Source organism: Aotus nancymaae, unplaced genomic scaffold, assembly GCF_030222135.1.
Source record: "Aotus nancymaae isolate 86718 unplaced genomic scaffold, 86718_ANA_hifiasm-v0.15.2.pri h1tg000006l, whole genome shotgun sequence".
NCBI classification, from domain to species: domain Eukaryota; kingdom Metazoa; phylum Chordata; class Mammalia; order Primates; family Aotidae; genus Aotus; species Aotus nancymaae.
Window position 1 is genome coordinate 73,526,856 of NW_026988417.1, and position 12,076 is coordinate 73,538,931.

General features: G+C 34.8%; 1 protein-coding gene across 2 annotated transcripts in view; it reads left to right on the forward strand.

Annotated features, from left to right (window-relative positions):
• CFAP299 (cilia and flagella associated protein 299) overlaps window positions 1-12,076 on the forward strand; it is a 622,065-nt gene that overhangs the window by 262,217 nt on the left and 347,772 nt on the right. The window lies entirely within an intron of this gene.

The following is a 12,076-nucleotide window of genomic DNA, read 5'->3' on the forward strand; positions in this document are numbered from 1 at the left end:
GTTCAATTTATTAATCTTTTCCTTTATGGCTAGAGATGTTTCCACACTGTTTAAGATAACTTTGCTATCTCCAAGTTACAATTATATGTTCCTGTGTTATCTTCTAGAAGTTTTATTGTTTTAATATTTACATTTAGATGTATATTTCACCTACAATTCCTTTTTTTTCTTTTTTTTTTTTTAAGATGAAATCTCACTCTGTCACCCAGGCTAGAGTGCAGTGACATGATCTTGGCTCACTGTATCCTCCCCCTCCTGGGTTCAAACGATTCTCCTACCTCAGCCTCTTGAGTAGCTGAGATTACAGGCATGTGCCACCATTCCTGGCTAATTTTTGTATTTTCAGTAGAGACTGGGTTTAGCCCTGTTGGCCACACTCATCTCAAACTCCTGGCCTCAATTGATCTGCCTGCCTGGACCTCCCAAAGTGCTAGGATTACAGGCATGAGCCACCGTACCTGACCTATAACTACTATTTGGCATATAGTGTGAAGTTACATTACGATACCCATTGCACATCCTAGCAAAGATGTCAAGCAGGCATAAATATAAAAATTTGGATTTTGAAGTAGAGGTCTGGATTGAAGTTAAAAGTTTAGAAGTTTTCTGTATACAAATGCTGCTATGAGATTAGATGGTAAAGAGTGTAGCATAGATAAACAAGAAGCCTGAGGACAAAACCTAGGACATTCCACTAGTATGGAATACAGTGTGCTATAGATTCCTATTACCTGGATACTACTTTTAGAAATGTACCCTACAATTGTATTGATTTATTACATTGACTTGTGCCTGTCACATCACTATATAAACTTCAATGTTACAGCAAACCAAAATGTGAGATATTTAAATACAAATTGTGTTTAAGCCATGCCCTTCATTAACCACTACTGGACTATAAAAAGCAGCAATTTACATGTTTTCTTAAGCATTTTATGGTGTTTTCATGTTATTCAGATTATTTGTTCAAGCCTGTCAGGGTATTTTGGAATCCTAAATAGTTAATCCAACATGTTAACTATTTTTCCTTTATTTGGGCATTCAGCATTGGCAGATATGATAAAAAAAAGTGACTAATAGCAAATACCAGATACTATAGGATCATACCCTAAAATCTCTGACTGATATACTAGAGGCCTTCCTCCTCTAGCTGACATTGCTCCCAACTGCAAATATCATTTAAGCAAAGCAATTTAATTGTACCTAATATACTGTCATCCAGGTCCTATTTCCTCATGTTTTCAAGAAAAGAAATCATAAGACAAGACACCTTTCTATGAATCCCTGCTTATGATTTTGAGGTAGGGCACCCACTTGACCACATTCTTAGAGTAAATCACTTTTTATTCTGTTAGAAAGAATACCCACAAGATGGTATGATGCATGTCTAAATGTCATACTTTGGCCTCTAGCTACCTCCAACTATGTGAAAGTAAAAGTTTTATGCAAAATAATTTTTATTTGGCCAAATCCAAGAAGAAAGTATTTAAATATGCATTCATTTCAGTTGCAACATTTATAAAGTGCCTGTTTTATGCAGTACACTATTCTACATATTATTAAGGCATAAAGGAATTATGGATCTCTGTCCTCACACCTTGTATCTAATCTCTGTATCTGTCCTTTATACTGCTGTTGAATCTACAATTCTATAATCATCTTCATTTTCTGCATAATTTGTTTATGAAATCACATCCTGTGATAGCACTGTTTCTTAAGACATCTCCATACGTTGTTGCAAGGTGCTTTTCTAACTCCTTATTAGCAGTGATATTAGTTGGCTCTTTACAGTTATGTGCCTAACATTCATATCCTGTGAATTATCTTTAATTCTCTACTGTTTTATATAGGTTTGGCAATATTTAAAGATAAGAATCTTTAAATCTTATCTTTAAAGAAATCTTTTAAAGATGCTTTAAAGATAAGCATCTTTAGTCTTATAGAGGTAAAGTCATGTAGTTAGTGACTCAGAGGGTCTAGAAAATACTTTTAAAAAAATCTTCAGTCCTATCATTTTTTTACTAGCCCACACAGTATAACTTCAAAATTACAGAGGTATTGACTTTAAGGACCCATATTAGCAATCAGTACAAATTCAAAACTCTCTTAGGATACCTCATGATTGCATTGTTATAAATTTCACATAAAATTAGGGCCTGCTTCTCCTGATCTTGCAGGCTACTACTGTTACACCCCTAGGACATATTTAAGGTGGGAAACTTGTGTTTAAGTTGTAAGGGATCATTTATTTTTGAAATATTTACAGTAATGCTTTTGTAAAGCATGTGACCAAATCATAATATGGGCCTTTAGTAATGATACAATGAAGGTTGTTGCTTATCAATGGAAAACTTGGATGTTATATACTTGAAATTGGGATACAAAAACAAAACAAAAAGGTGCAACTTATCATATCTCAAAGGGAAAATTCATAATTCATGAATAATAAACAAAGAAAGTATTTTTTAAAGTGAGGGTGTCCGAATGCCTCTGAGATCAGTTTAAGATATATGACCTACACTTATAAATAGCAGATTACCAAAATCCACACTGACCTTGGCCACTGTATGAAGGTGATATTTTTGAAAGAATGAGCTGTACTGAAACAGTTTCTGCAATATATTAGGCACAAATATGCTTTCCTTCCATGTTAGGCATGCAGAACCTTTTCCCACCTGTTGACTTTTCCTTAAACAAACATATTATGTGATGTAACTAGTCCAAAGAAAATTTTCTCTTCCTCTACGTGAATGAACTCCCCTTTTACCCTTTTGCTAAATCCTGCAGTTCTGATGTAGTTCAGGATCTTATATTACATCCATGTCACTTTTTGGAATCTCTTCAATGCTATAGTGCTTTGAATTATTTTCAAGCATTTAATCAACTTCTGTTTAGGTCTGTTTTCTCCTTTCACTGTGTACATTTATTCTCCAAATACAAATATAATACAGATTGGACTCCCTGGGCTGTTGCGAGCTTTTAAATTAAAAACAAGCTTTGTCTTACAGTCTTTAATAGTTGCAAAAATGACAAAATTAAGAATGTTTCATCAATCAGTTTGTACTGTAGCTATCATGACAATTATTGCATACTGTGGTTATTTGCTTTCTTCTCACTGTTGAAAAAGTCAGTTTTTTGTTGTTGTTGTTTATTCATGGGAATAAACAACTCCTGAGGAATGGCTCTATGTATCCAAAATACAAGGAAAGTTTCTGGGACATGGATTTAAACTTATTCTGTGGTAAAGATAGTTAGCTCTAGAGTTAGAATTTTAAATTTGTAGTTGAATTCTGATACTTACTAGTCGAACCACTTTGGGGAAAAAAAAGGCTTTTCCTTTCTGTGCCTTAGTTTCATCAGTTGTAGAAAGAGGGTGACTATTGTATCTACTCAATGGAATGTAGAATGATTTAAAGGAGATGGAATAAGTGATGTGCTTAGTATGGTGTCTGTATTTATTGAATGCTTAACAAATATTCGTTGTTATTAAGACTTATATATGAGAGTATTATATAAAACTGCAATCTTCCCAGATGGTTAGAGAGAAGAATCAATAGGAAAGAACTTTAAAAAGTTTCCTAGCTTTTAGTTAGCAGATAGTGAAATTGAGACTCAAAGAGGTGATAACTTATTATATACACCTTAGTTATCTAAGAAGGAACAGAACAGAGGCCTTGGAGGCAATGCCACACATCTACAACCATCTGATCTTTGACAAACCTGACAAAAACAAGCAATGGGGAAAGGATTCCCTGTTTAATAAATGGTGTTGGGAAAACGGGCTAGCAGTGTGCAGAGAGCAGAAACTGGACCCCTTCCTGACACCTTACACTAAAATTAACTGCAGATGGATTAAAGATGTAAACATAAGACCTAACACCATAAAAACCCTAGAAGAAAACCTAGGCAAAATCATTCAGGACATAGGCATAGGCAAGGACTTCATGACTAAAACACCAAAAGCATTGGCAACAAAAGCCAAAATAGACAAATGGGACCTAATTAAACTCCAGAGCATCTGTACAGCAAAAGAAACAATCATTAGAGTGAACTGGCAACTAACAGAATGGGAAAAAATTTTTGCAATCTACCCATCTGACAAAGTGCTAATATCCAGAATCCACAAAGAACTAAAACAGATTTACAAGAAACAAACAAACCCATTTAAAAATGGGCAAAAGACATGAAGAGACAGTTTTCAAAAGAAGACATTTATGTGACCAACAAACATATGAAAAAATGCTCATTATCACTGATTATTAGAGAAATGCAAATCAAAACCACATTGAAATACCACCTCACACCAGTTAGAATGGCAATCATTAAAAAATCTGTAGATAACAGATGCTGGAGAGGATGTGGAGAAATAGGAATGCTCTTATACTGTTGGTGGGAGTGTAAACTAGTTCAACCATTGTGGAAGACAGTGTGGCACTTCTCAAGGACCTAGAAATAGAAATTTCATTTGACCCAGGAATCCCATTACTGGGTATATACCCAAAGGAATATAAATCGTTCTATTATAAAGACACATGCACACGTATGTTCATAACGTCACTGTTTACAATAGCAAAGACCTTGAACCAACCCAAATGCCCATCGACGATAGACTGGACAAGGAAAACATGGTACATATACACCATGAAATACTATGCAGCCATAAAAAATGAATTCGTCCTTTATAGGGACATGGATGAACCTGGAAACCATCATTCTCAGCAAACTGACACAAGAACAGAAAATCAGACACCGCATGTTCTCACTCATAGGTGGGTGTTGAACAATGAGAACACATAGACACAGGGAGGGGAGCATCACACACTGGTATCTGTTGAGGGGTTCAAGAGAGGGACAGTAGTGGGGTGGGGAGGTGGGGGAGGGATAACAAGGGGAGAAATGCCAGATGTAGGTGATGGGGGGATGGAGGCAGCAAACCACATTGCCATGTGTGTACCTATGCAACAATCCTGCATGATCAGCACAGGTACCCCAGAACCTAAAGTACGATTAAAAAAAAGTTTTTTTCTCACTGTTTTATCATGTGACATTATTTAAAGTAGAAAATTTGTTCTCCTATAACTTAGTTTTGCCTAAATTTTGAGTGAATCTGACTTAAATACTTCTTAAAATTTTTCATTTGATAAATTTTCCTTGACTACACATACTGAAATGTAAGTCATATGAATAAATAATAAATACTGTTAGAGTTTGAGGGCATTATTTACTATGACTTCATTGTGCCACATGTACCTTTGCAATTAGTTGAGAGAAAATTCTAAAGTCAAATGGAATGAAAAAATAATATTAACTCTTAAACAGATAAATCTATACTGGAATGATGGCTTGGAATGAAAGCAAATGGGTTTGCCATTGCGGTATTTTTCCTCTTTTCTAGACTTTGGAACAGCCAGACTAAGAGAAAGTTTGTTGTGTATAGTGGAAAATACCTAGGGTTACCACACCACCTCACACTCATGGCTATTGCTTTGTTATCTCTATCCAGGTGAGATAAGCATGGATCATGCTCTTGTTCATTTCCCCAGGGAGGAATAAGGGATAGAACAATGTAATTAAAAGTTTCAGCACTATTAACAACAGTAGAGACATGTAATAAACCTAAATGCCAGTCAATGATAGACTGGATAAAGAAAATGTGTTACATATACACCATGAAATACTATGCATACATAAAAAAGAATAAAATCATGTCCTTGGTTGAAGGCCAATAATGGCTGAAGGCCATTATTCTTAGCAAGCTAATGCAGGAAGAAAAATCCAAATACTGCAGGTTCTCGCTTATAAGTGGGAGCTAAATGATGAGAACACATGGATGCTTAGAGGGGAACAGCACACACTGGGGCCTATCAGAGAGTGGTGGGTGAGAGAAGGCAGAGGATCAGGAAAAATTAACTAATGAGTACAAAGCTAAATACCTGGGTGATGAAATAATCTGTATAACGAATGCCCATGACACAAACTTAACTACGTAATAAACCTGCACATGTACCCCTGAACTTAAATGTTAAAAAAATATTCAACAGGTTCTAAATAAATGTAAATAAGGAGAAAGCAGTTATGAAACACTAGATACGTGCTTTTTAAAACCAGGTTACATGTCAGGAATGCTTGCAATCACTTTGGTTGTACAGGCTTATCCTAGTGGCTCTAACATAAGAAATAACATAATAAAATTAATAAAAAATGTATAAACATGGAAAGGAAGAGTCCAAAATATCTATAATGGAAAGAGATGTGTTTTTTTCCAAAGTTTAAGAGAACTAATTGAAAAATTATTAACACTACCAAGAAAGTTCTGAAAGAAGACCAAATAATAGATCTCTGCCTTATATCAGAGAATTCTAGCATAGAATTTTTTTAAATTATATTTTAAGTTCTGGGGTACATGTGTAGATCGTACGGGTTTGTTACATAGGTATACACATGGTATACACATGCCATGGTGGTTTGCTGCATTCGTCCCCGCATCATCTACATTAGGTATTTCTCCTAATGTTATCTCTCCCCAGTTTCTCCTAATGTTATCTCTCCCCTGCTATCCCCCCTAGCCCTGACAGGCCCTGGTGTGTAATGTTCCCCTCCCTGTGTCCATGTATTCTCATTGTTCAACATCTACTTATGAGTGAGAACATGAGGTGTTTGGTTTTCTTTTCTTGTGTCAGCTGAGAATGATGGTTTCCAGCTTCATCCATGTCCCTGCAAAGGACATGAACTCATCCCATTTTATGGCTGCATAGTATTCCATGGTGCATGTGTGTCACATTTTCTTTATCCAGTGTATCACTGGTGGGCATTTGGGTTGGTTCCAAGTCTTTCCTATTGTAATAAAGGTACGTGTGCATGTGTCTTTATAATTGAATGTTTTATAATCCTTTGGGTATATAACCAGTAATAGGGTTGCTGGATCAAATGGCATTTCTATTTCTAGCTCCTTGAGGAATCACTACAGTGTCTTCCACAATGGTTGAACTAATTTACTCTCCCACCAACAGTATAAAAGCATTCCTATTTCTCCACATCCTCTCCAGCATCTGTTGTTTTCTGATTTTTTAATGATCGCCATTCTAACTGGCGTGAGATAGCATCTCAATATGGTTTTGATTTGCATTTCTCTAATGACCAGTGATGATGAGCTTTTTTTCATATATTTGTTGGCTGCATAAATATCTTCTTTTGATAAGTGTCTGTTCATATTCTTTGCCCACTTTTGGATGGGGTTGTTTGTTTTTTTCTTGTAAATCTGTTTTAGTTCTTTGTAGATTCTGGTTATTAGCCCTTTGTCAAATGAGTAGATTGCAAAACGTTTTTCCCACTCTGTTGGTTGCAGGTTTACTGTAATGATAGTTTCTTTTACTGTGCAGAAGCTCTTAAGTTTAATTAGAACCCATTTGTCTATTTTGGCTTTTGTTTCCATTGCTTTTGGTGTTTTAGTCATGAAGTCCTAGGCACTACCATTCAGGACATAGTCATAGGCATAGAAATTTAAATATAGAAATTAACCCATCATTAATTTAGATTGATGAGAAACAAGTCTGGTTGGCCCTGGTGGCTAATCTTTCTTTCTTTCCTTGGTTGGCTAGTAGAGAGCTGGCTCAACAAGTCTATTAGTTTAATAGAAGGACAGCCTCTGGGGCCCAGAGGCTCCCACTTTCTAACAAGGCCGTTCTGTGAGAAAAAGTCTGCTTCCATTGCAAATCACAAAGGTTCTCCTGCCCTTTGGCCTTATGAATACATGAGGCATTACTGACTTCAAGGCCCTTCTCTGCTGGAACATTGGCCATGTGCACACAGACCTGGGCAGTGGGTGATGGAGGTGAAGAATGTGGAGAGGGTGTGCTCTACTGTTTTTCTGCTTATCAGTTTTCTCTTGATGCCCCCAATGCTATATTCTCATTACGAGGTGCTGGTGGTGTGTGCTCAGACCCCATACTCCCAAAAGTATAAGCAAATATTTTTATGTACATTTAGGATAAAGAAGATCTCTGAGCGTGACACCAAAGCCGAAAATGTCAAAGGCAAAGAATTATGAATTTGACTAAAGAAGACTTTAGCATGTTAAAAGTCCCTGTAAGCAAAATGAGAATATGAAAGGCCAAATGTGAAAACTATGTTAGCATATTTTATATATTAATTTTAAAAAGACATATTATGACATATTACTTAACAGAAAAATAAGCAGAAGAATGAATGGACATGAAAATGCCCAAATGTCCAGTGATCACTTTATAAATATATGGTGCAACATATCTAAGCTAAATTGAAACAATAATTAGGTACAATTTTTGCTTCTTAATATAATATATACGTAGATATATGCATACACATGCACAAATGTATATGTATATTATAAGACCTATCATTGAGTGCTGAGAGAGGCGATCCCATGATCACGTTGTACTATTAGTAGGAGCATGTTAGCAATATGTGACAATAAGTAGAATAATATGTATATCCTTTAGCCACTTATAAAAATCATTTCAAAGAAAATATTCATGAATGTGTTTAAGGACTTAGGTATGAAAATATTTGTTCAGCATATTGTTTTTTAATTTGGAAAAAATGAATAGCAACCTCAATCCTAACAGCAAACAATTACTGAAGTAATGCATTATTCATCTATATGATAGAATACTGTACAACTATTAATAAGGTTGAAAAATACATAATGGCTGTAAAATATTGTCAACACATTATTGAAGAATAAGAAACTCTCTTTCTCTTAATAGCCCCATTTAGGAAAGCAGGAAAAACAGTCTCTAGAATTATTTTTGAGTGGTGGAATAATGGGGTCTTATTAGTTTTTCTTTATTTCTCTCTTTTTTAAAAAAATTAACACAACATGTTACTTCAAGTGGTAACAAAGTGTTCACTTAAAAATATATGAATATAAAATTACATATTAGACTAGAATTAAGATATTTTAAACCCAGCAATTTTACTTGTTGCAATTATTATCTTTATCTCTAGGAACCTTAATTCCTTCAGGAGCTTGGCCTAGGGAAGGGAGGACCAAAATCAAAAGAAAAATTTAAAGCCTGATAATAGAGACACTGTCTTAAAAGAACTCACATTTCAAAATCTAGGTTTCGGGGAGAAGAAAAATCTTTTGAGTGTCAAAATCTCAATGCTTCTGGGACTCAGGTCATGTATAGAAAATAATAAAGTAAGGGAAAATGCAAGCTGATGCACTTTTTTTCTGCCTAATCATAAAACAAAAGTTTGGCCAGCTGGCAGTAAGATAATTGGAAGTGTACATGACTAAAAGTTAGGCACTGGTGGGTCCCTGGGCAACAGCCCAGTGTTCCACTCCCTAGGTGCGTCTTGATGTCTTGACACAATTGACGTCTTGACACAGTCTGACAATTGAAACTCAAGAGGGATCTTCACCTAGCTTTAAAAGTGTTGCCTGGATTACAAACCCCAGTGAAATGATCTGTGTCCAGAATGGTGCCTGGGTATTTGCAGTGAATGCATGAGATCTTTTGTCAGGTGGCCTGATGACAGACCCTTAAAGTCAAGTTCATTTAGGCAAACATGAAAACTTTTCAAATTTATTTCTTGGAGGACACAATGAACTAGATAGGACTGGCAACTGGAAAGCAAAGTGAGATGCTTACATTTCAAGGTGAATGCAAGGACAACAATTAAAAAACGAAGTATGAATTGTACAAAAGTATGAATTGCACATCACATCAGAAAGGCAGGATGGGTAGATATCAATAACCTTGTATCAGACACTTGTCCCCAGAGGGCAATATAATACCAGAAGAAAACATGTAATCCTAGGAAAATGGAAAGAATAATGGAGGGGAGAATTCTGAACTGCCCAAATATTTTCCTCAGAGAAAATGTGTTTCAGCTAGAAAAAAAAGTAACTGAGTTTATTTTATATTGGCAAGATGATATGTTTTGCTACCAGTGAAAATGGGGGCTAAGAAGGTAAGTTCAGTTATGAGAAAAACTTTCAAAGCTACATTTTTCATTCCTGAGTCATATAAAATGCATACCTTTAAAGAGAAATGATTATTTGTAATTCTATCTGAGGTCATGTTGAAATAATTCATTTGTATTTTAGAAGGTGAGAGATAGATGATTTTCATTGAAGAGATACTCCAGTGCAGATACATTATCTTTTGAACAACATTTACTTTTCAGCCAAATGCTTAATGAGCATGTCTATGACTTTATTTTCCAAAGGTAAAAAGTGGCCTGATGGGAGGGGAAAGAAAATACCAGAATGATTTTTCTAAAGTGTTTTCATGAAAATCACTTTTTCTTAAACATAAAAACACACTAATACATTTTACTCTAAATACAAACTGGAAAACTGAAAACTAGATTATATAGCCAAGAGGAAATGGCATTAGAAAATGCTCTTACTGACTTTACCACATCACCTTTTAAATAAAAGCAATAGAAACAAATGTCAGGAATGTGTTTTCAAGAATGAGATTTTGCTTGTGGTATTTCATGCTGGCTCTAAATAACCTCCAAATAAAATTAAAGAAGACATTTATTTGTTTCTATAATAATAAAATGTTTGCATGTCTCCTATTTAATAACATTGTCATGCTAGCTTTTGTTTTTTATTTTTCTTTAAATCTTTCTATTTGGAAATAATTTCAAACTGTAGGAGAGATAAAAAATAATACAAAGAATACCTGTATATGCTTTACCCAGATTTACCTAATATTGCTTATTTTTATTAACACTTAAGATTTATTTTTTAACATTGTGAGTTTTTTTTATCAAAAATTAGTTATACTGTATTGTTCTGTGTTGGTTTATAGGCAGCATCTCAGTCTCCCACAGCTTTGAGGGTTGGATAGCTTCTGCCTGACCATGGAAGTCCTCTTAGGGCAATAGGGGCCAACCTGCCTTTATTTTGCATCCTATGAGAAGCCACATCACTTGCTGTGAGAAGAGTCAGTGAAGCTCTTAACTGTTGTAGCTGATGAATACATTTTTTAAATTAATAAAGGTGTGGGCAAACAAGTCAATAGTGGTGTATATTGTAAAAGTGAAAAACCCATTCTCCAACTGTATGTCCCTTTCTTCAACTAAGAGTATCTTGTCTTTTCAGAAATATTCTGAGTACAGTATGTACAAAGATATATAGCCATAGCTACAGTAATAGATGTGTAGATACAGACAGGTATACATCTATTTCTTAAATTAAACATATAAATACAGAAATTTTTTTCCGTATTTGAAATAATGGTATTAGACTCTACACATACTCTTGTATGGCTTGCTCTTTGCATGTAATAATATATCTGAATTAGTTTGTGATATGAGTTCATATAAATGTGCTTCAGTCTTTTTAAAGATTGCATAATATGTCATTGTATGAGAATGCCATAATTTTTAAATCTATACTTTAAATGATATGCTTTTTTAAAAAAAAAAAAAGTTTCACTGTTGCAAATCTAAGATTTTTATTTTCCTTTTGTGAGAAATTTCCTGTAAGATACATTTCAAGGAGGTTACTTTTGCATTTAAATTGGGATAAGAACTTTGATAATCATCATTTGACTTTTCTTGTCTTTGGTGCATTTAGTAATGTTTGCAAAAGGAAGGAAGAAGAAAAGAAGAAAGTCAAGTAGGCTAGTTTTTTAGGAACAGTGCTTCCTTACATGAGTGAAAGAGGACAGGGAACTTCCTGTCAAGATTATCGTAGACTTTTCATACCAATTTTCTGTTGTGAACTTTTTATGTCTTTCAGAGGGAAGCCAAAGTATTACTTTCTCTGGAAAAGTATAGCAAATAGAATCTGAAATAATATTTTTATTGTATGGTCCTGTGGCACCCTAAATTTCTTCATTGCACCTGAAATTTTTCTCAATATCTATCTCCTTAGATAGATAAGAAACAGGAAGTACTATAGAGTCTTGTTCATTCATGTATTCTCTAATTCATAAAGATAACTGGATGCTCAGCCTTTCTTAAAAGCAAAAAATAGGGTGTGGAGAAAAAGAGAGAAAGTGGTGGAGACATCCAGTGAGACAGACAGAGAGACACCATGAGAGAGAGAGAGAGAGAGAGAGAAAGGAAGAGA